Below are 7,016 nucleotides of genomic sequence, written 5' to 3'. Positions count from 1 at the left end.
TAAGCCAAGAACTGTGAATTCATTAATAATTCACTAGTTTTTGGAGCTTCCCTCTTTCTTCAATCCCCATTAGTGGCTCCATCAACATACTTAACCAATTGATTGGTTGGGGGCCTCTACCGTGAACAAAGAATCAAGCAATTTGTAAGGTAATTAGTGAATTTTGATCATTTTCTATAATTTCTCAATGCTTCTCTCTTCTCAACCCCTCTCAAGCTTGAGAAGCTTAATTGGAATGGTTTTTGAATGCTATTGAAGTTAATTGATGAATTTTAGTGAAGAGTTACATAATTTGATGAATACTATTGAAGTTAATTGATTAATGATAGTTAAGAATTAGATAAATTTCCATTTATACTTAATTCTAATGGTTTTTATGTAATTTCTCTCTCTCACTCAAGAAATGGTCATACTCATGACCCATTCTCAATCCAAATGAAGCTTTTCATAAAGCTTTTCCTTAATCCAAGATTAATCTATGCTTGAGGCCAAATTAATGGCTTTTTTCTATGCTTTTAGTTTATGTATTTCATGAATATTGATGATTCGATCCATTATGGATTATTGATCCAATTAGGGATCATTCTAATTATTTCCTTAATGATAAGCTTTATCGCTTAGAAAAATTGAGATTTATCAGTCATAGCAGCGGAGCTATGGCAAAATTTTTATAAAAATTACGCATAAAATAATTTCATTCAAAGCATGAAAAGAGGACTTCCTACCATATTCTAGGAATTATTATCCTAGATTAATTGAAAGATATTCATTGTAATCCTAGAGAAATTGATTTTTATATTATGCATAATTGATTTTCATGCATAGAGATATGCATAAAAGATTATTATTTTAACATAAAAGTGTTACTTTTATCATATTTGGATTTCATGCATAGATGTATGCATAAAAGTTGACTATTTTATTATAAAAGTGTTACTTTTATCATAATTGGATTTCATGCATAGAGGTATGCATAAAAGTTGACTATTTTATTGTAAAAGTGTTACTTTTATCATATTTGGATTTCATGCATAGAGGTATGCATAAAAGATGATTATTTTATTGTAAAAGTGTTACTTTTATCATATTTGGATTTCATGCATAGAGGTATACATAAAAGTTGATTATTTTATTATAAAAGTGTTACTTTTATCATAATTGGATTTCATGCATAGAGGTATGCATAAAAGTTGATTATTTTATTATAAAAGTGTTACTTTTATCATATTTGGATTTCATGCATAGAGGTATGCATAAAAGATGATTATTTTATTGTAAAAGTGTTACTTTTATCATAATTGGATTTCATGCGCATAGAGGTATGCATAAAAGTTGATTATTTTATTGTAAAAGTGTTACTTTTATCATATTTGGATTTCATGCATAGAGGTATGCATAAAAGTTGATTATTTTATTATAAAAGTGATACTTTTATCACAATTGATTTTCCTGCATAGAAGTATGCATAAGAGTTGATTATTTTATTATAAAAGTGTTACTTTTATCATATTTGGATTTCATGCATAGAAGTATGCATAAAAGATATTCTTTTTATACTAAAAGTGTGATTTTCATCATAAATGGATTTTATGCATAACTTAGATGCATAAGAGAAACTCTTTTATTCTAAAAGTGTAATTCCTACCAAATTGAATTTATGCATAGGAAGATGCATAAAAGAATGATTCAAAAGTGTCATTCTCATCTAAATTGAATTTATGCATAGGAAGATACATAAAAGATTGAATTTTAATTCAAAAGTGTCATTTTCATTTAAAATGAATTTATGCATAGGAAGATGCAAAAATAATTGATTTTTAATTCGAAAGTATTAATCTCCTTAAATGGAATTTATGCATAAATAAATGTGTAAAGAAATCTTATATCAAATATAAGAGTTCTCTTGTATTCTATAAATAGATATGAGATGTGATAGGATGTGATAAGAGGTGCATAAGATGCGATAAGAGGTGATAAGATGAATTAAGATGTGATAAGAGGTGATAAGATGAATTAAGATGTGATAAGATGTGTATGAGATGATGTAAGAAGTGTATGTGGTAGGATAAGATGTATATGGGTTGTGATGATAGGGCAAGAATGGATGTGATGTAAAAGATTAGATGTGAAGGCATATGGGGTTATATGAATGGGAATGTGGAAATGGATGTATGTATGTGGATGTGTGGATGTGGAGATGGGAGTGTGGATGTATGAATGTGAAAATGGATGTATGCATGAAGATGTATATGCATAGATGTGAATGTGGATGTAGATGTGGTTATATAGATGTGAATGTGGAATGTGGATGTGGATGTATGTATGTATGTGGATGTAGATGTGGATGTATAGATGTGAATGGAAATGTGGATGTGGATGTAGATGTGGATGTATAGATGTGAATGTGGAATGTGGATGTGGATGTATGTATGTATGTGGATGTATAAATGTGAATGGGAATGTGGATGTGGATGTATGTGAATGTGGATGTAGATGTGGATGTGGATGTATGTGAATGTGGATGTATAGATGTGAATGTGGAATGTGGATGTGGATGTATAGATGTGAATGAGAATGTGGATGTGGATGTATGTATGTGGATGTGGATGTGGATGTATGAATGAGGACGTGATAGTGGATGTATGCATGTGGATGTAGATTTATGGATGTGGATATGGATGTGTATGTATGAATGTGGATATGGGATGTGGATGTATAAATGAGGATGTGAAAATGGAGGTAAGCATGTAGATGTGGATGTATGGATGTGAATGTGGATGTGGATGTGGATGTATGGATGTGGATATGGATGTGAATATATGATATGTGATGTGAAGGAATCTGAAGTGAAGAGATGGAAAATGATGTGATTGGATGAGTACACATATAAATGGAATGTGGAATAAGTAATGTGGATTAATGAGGGATAATGTGGAAAAATGAGAGTTAATATAGAAATTGTATTTGTAAACTGTTTGTAAATGCTGTTTGTAAATGGCTGTTTTATGTCAAGAATGCTGGGGAAGCATTTTGACCGTCTTGTGTTTAAGGTCGTGGAGACCTAACTGATAAAGTTGCAACTGCTGACGGAGAGTCAATGGAGGACGTCTCGCGTAGCAAGGTCGACCGAGGTCTTGACCAGCCTCGGTTCGATTAAAATGGTGAGCTTCCGGTACGGTGGATGAGGGACCAAGGAAGCGGCCTATGAGTGAAGTGCTAGGTCACCTGCGAAGAAGGATCCTAGAGGGTGCTGACCATACAGTGCTCGGGCTCTGGGTCGCCTAGGATACCCACGCGTGCGTCGAGGAAGATATTGGAACAAGGAGTAAGAGTTGTTTTCTGAAACCGGGCATGGATCTGGTTGATTGACCTTGCTGGTCTTCAATGGATGAGTCCATGGCTCTTTTTATGGATCTGTTGGTTGATCTTGCTGATCTTCAACGAGAGTCCATCTTGATTTTTATAAGTGATTATATTCCCGAGTATTATGGGCTAGGAACTATTGAAAAGGCCCCTGAGAGTGGACAGGTGGTGAGCGTTCTAGTTGCCAATGATGCCATAGATACTCTGATGAAGGAATGATGGGAAATTATGAATCAACCGAATAAATTGGAAGATTGTGATCAGTGGTACTATGGTTTCAAGGAAGCGGCCTATGAGTGAAGCGCTAGGTCACCTGCGAAGGATCCTAGAGGGTGCTGACCATATGGTGCTCGGGCTCTGGGTCACCGAAGATACCCACACGTGCGTCGTGGAAGATATTGGAGCAAGGAATAAGAGTTGTTTTCTGAAACCGGGCATGGATCTGGTTGATTGACCTTGCTGGTCCTCAACAGATGAGTCCATGGCATGGATCTAGTTGATTGACCTTGCTGGTCCTCAACGGATGAGTCCATGGCTCTTTTATATGGATCTGTGGGTTGATCTTGCTGATCTTCCACGGAGGTTCCATTCTATTATATGAATATATTGCCGGTTACTATGAGCTAGGAACTATGGAAAAGGCCCCTGAGTGAACAGGTGGTGAGCGTTCTGGTTACCATTGATGTCATAAGTATACCGATGAATGAATGACTGGAAATAAGGATTCTTCAGAGACTGAGGATTCTGTATATGATATAATGGTTTCATTAAAGGATTGTTTTAAAGTTAGCTGATGCTAAGAAAAAGGCAATTTCATATTGGGTGTGTAAGTGGTGTGACGAGTTTTATGTTTGCATGAACTTCCGGCTAGGGGGCCTTGGAACTCTTTTTCTTGGGACCCGGGACAAAACCTAACCAAATTCTTAATTGGATCCCATCACTACAGTGGTTGGGCGGTTGGCTAACCCATGGGACTGGATGGGGTTAGGCTGGACTGATGGATCCGTAAATTGAGATTTAATTTCTATTATTACGATAGATGAAGTAAATCCCGGATAGTAATTGTTCTATGGATAAGAATCAACAGCTGTGCCTCTTGATGGGGAAAAAAGCGTTGATCCCAATGATCCAAGTGCAAGTTTCTTCCTTGATCTGACCAAGTACCGTTAGAGGTGCAGTCGGATCAGTTTGATCAGTAATGATCTTGACTACGTTAGAGTAAAGAGTTATCCTGGTGGAATCGCCCGTGCTTTCCGGGTAAAGGAAGTTTTTTCGGTTTCGATTTTGGACAAACCGACGGATTAGTCTCTTGTCCGGATATCCGTGGGCAAGGCCCGAGTGTGAGAGCCCCTACCCGCGCACGATGTGCTACTTCTGCTGCTAGTACCCCGAAACCGTTGCGCGGTGGAGACCGGGATCTTACAAGCCATCTACTACTCATAAAGGCGAGTGGAAGAAAGCCGAGATGGAGCTCTTAGAAGGAGTAGTGAAGTAGCCAACAAAGAGAAGTGCGGCCGAGTACAAATGGAGCGATATGGATCGTCGCACTTCGGATCTGGAGGTCGTGCATCATGGGAGGTCGAGTTTGTATGTATAGTGCAACTTCATGACTTTTCTTTGTATTCTCTCTATTTGAGTTATGTTATAATGTTTATATTATGCTGTAGCGTGACATTGTGGGTAGAGATCCTACCCCAGTACAAACTGGCTACCATTCTCGTTGCCACAGTAGAGGAGATACATGGGATTACCTTCACGATGAAGGGATCATCTCTGACAAACAATACAATCGAGCAAGGAGAACACCAATGCAGGTAATACTTTTTATTTTTATTTACAAAACATGTTTCAACCTTTATATTACTTTATATTTTTATTTATATATATCTCCACTCTGTAGGCACAAGCTGGACAAGAAGGAGGACAAGATGACTCGGAGAGTGATGACTCGTCCAAGTAGTCGCCCGCTAGTTTTTCTTCATGTATAGTTTTGGTTTATGTAACTATGTTTTTTTTTCAAGCCTCATGTGGTTACCATCATGTATGGACAACTTCTTGGATATAAGATGAAATTTTTCATCTTCTTTATGTATCTATGTTTTTATTCAAGCCTTATGTGGTACAATGATATATAGACGCGCTTATAAGCATGCATAACATTTTAAACCACATTGTCTTGAAACGCGTCTATAAATGCGCCTACGGTCGCTTTTCCTTGTAGTGCAACATTGTGATTTTGAGCAGATTATTGCTTAGCTTGTCGATATGACTCATTAAATATAGCTTGTTATTAAGTAATGTTTTAATAAATTTGTAATTATTTAGTTATTATAAAAGTATATTATTTTTATAATATAAGAATATGTTGTATCATTCCATCGGTGGGGATAAGTGAATCAATTTCTTTATCTCTAGACTAAGTTTAGAGATCTCTTGATGAGAAAGTAGAAGAATGGTTCGATGAGTTCTTTAGAGAACAAGAGCTTTTATAATATCGGTTGTCCATTGCAATCTTGAGATTGACTTTATAATATTTTTATATTATGAGGATGTGTTGTATCACTCCATGAAAAGTGAATCAATTTCTTTTTGTTTGGACCAACTGTAGAGATCTCTTGAGAGAGTAGAAGAACATTCGTTGGATGAGTTCTTTAGATAACAAGAGCTTTTATAATGTAGGTTGTTCGAGCTTAAGGATTTCAATAGTTGTTATTGATAGCTTGTCCTTTCCTTGAAAATTGGTGACTTATATGTAAGAAAGTCATCAACAACAGTAATAGTACAGGAAGATAGATGTCTTATCCAAAGGAACTTTACATGTGAAAGCATTACGAGAATTAACAAAGCTTATGCTTTTCTTGTCAATTGGTGACTTATACATAATAAAGTCATCAATGGTGATGGTAGTAGCCTATAGGTACATGGAGACTGGTGTCCCAGAGGATATAACCTTACATGTATTTGTTAAGTAATATGGGATTATTAAACAATTGTGTTTCTTTTTAGCACTTGTTCAAACTAAAATTATGAAAAGAGAATCATAATTATTAATGAAATGTTATGTCTTAAACTGCTTAGAGTAGATATCGCCCTTTGTCATGTGAAGGTTGTCGTTGTGTCAAGGCTTCTCTACTTTTTCTTACGCAGGTTGCCTTGCCCTCCACGTGTTGCGTTTCTTTCTCACGTCCACGTCTGCATTGCATGCATCGGTTTCTTTGGGCCACCATGTCCACGCTGCAGCGCCGCCCCTTCTCTCACATGGTAGGCCACCACGTCCACGCTGCAGCATTGCCCCTTCTCTTACATGCTCGGCCACCACGTCCATGCTACAGTGCCGCCCCTATTCTATGCTAGGCCGTCGATGGTTGGAGAGGTTGCAGGTCGCGTTCCAGCTCCCAGGTTGCACGTCGAGAGGGATGTCGAATGGCATTTTGGTCCTTCCAAACGAGCTCCCCTCCTATTCGCATTGTCCAATGAGCTCCCCTCCTAATCACACGTAAGCTTTCCCTGGTGGTTGGTGAGCATCCTCTCTCTCTCTCTCTCTCTCTCTCTCTCTCTCTCTCTCTCTCTCTCTCTCTCTTGTGTCCCGAACGTGCTCTCGAGTCTCCAGTCATCCTTTTTTTGTTGGCTGTGTAGGCTATTGGAAGCGTGGA

This window comes from Cibotium barometz, chromosome 63 (assembly GCF_041138505.1).
Source record: "Cibotium barometz isolate CiBa-2024 chromosome 63, ASM4113850v1, whole genome shotgun sequence".
NCBI classification, from domain to species: Eukaryota; Viridiplantae; Streptophyta; class Polypodiopsida; order Cyatheales; family Cibotiaceae; genus Cibotium; species Cibotium barometz.
The sequence above is the reverse complement of the archived record's forward strand: the minus strand, read 5'-3'. Positions refer to the sequence as shown.